Here is a 710-nt window from a genome sequence, read left to right as displayed (position 1 = left end):
CTTTCATTAGCAGACATGGTCGCATTTTAGGTGAAACCTAACAGGGCTGCAGTTTCCTGAGGCTTTTTTTCAATAGCTTTTCTCAAATCTTATATTAACCTGCATTCTTTTAATTTCTGTTTCAACCACCAAAATTTAGGAAGATTTCTGTATTATCTCCTCTGCTAAACTCTTTTGAACCATCCATACAACATTCTCTGGCTCTCAGGCCATTTTGGCTTTGACCATTTCCTGCTTTTTCACTCTGCAAGACAGCCATGGGAAATGCACATCTCCAACCTTTTCATTTAAGACAGTGAACTGATGTCTCTCTTTCTTTTTTTCTACTATATCCCAAGCATTTCAAGTACTACTTATTGTTAGAATTCACACATTCACAATCACACTTCAGACACTCATGCCTGGCAACACCATACATACAGAACATACATACATCTTTCAGCTCTGCTTTTCTTTAGACCAAGATTAGCTTGTTGAAATAGAACATCTCTAATTGAAATCTCTTGTAATGCAGCTGTTGTAGCTAAACCTTGAATTATGAACATCCAAAATCTGAACCAATCACAACATATGTCACATTTTTTTCTCTTTTTTTTTCTTTTTTTATGAGGGCTTAAAACACTTTCTGACAGGCTGTTTTAATGTTTCCATTCTTTTGGCTGGGGAGTAGCCAGAGCAGTAGCCCCTAAAGCATCAGGCATCTAGGTATC

Source organism: Phodopus roborovskii, unplaced genomic scaffold (assembly GCF_943737965.1).
Source record: "Phodopus roborovskii unplaced genomic scaffold, PHOROB, whole genome shotgun sequence".
Taxonomy (NCBI): domain Eukaryota; kingdom Metazoa; phylum Chordata; class Mammalia; order Rodentia; family Cricetidae; genus Phodopus; species Phodopus roborovskii.
Note: the sequence above shows the minus strand (reverse complement) of the source record.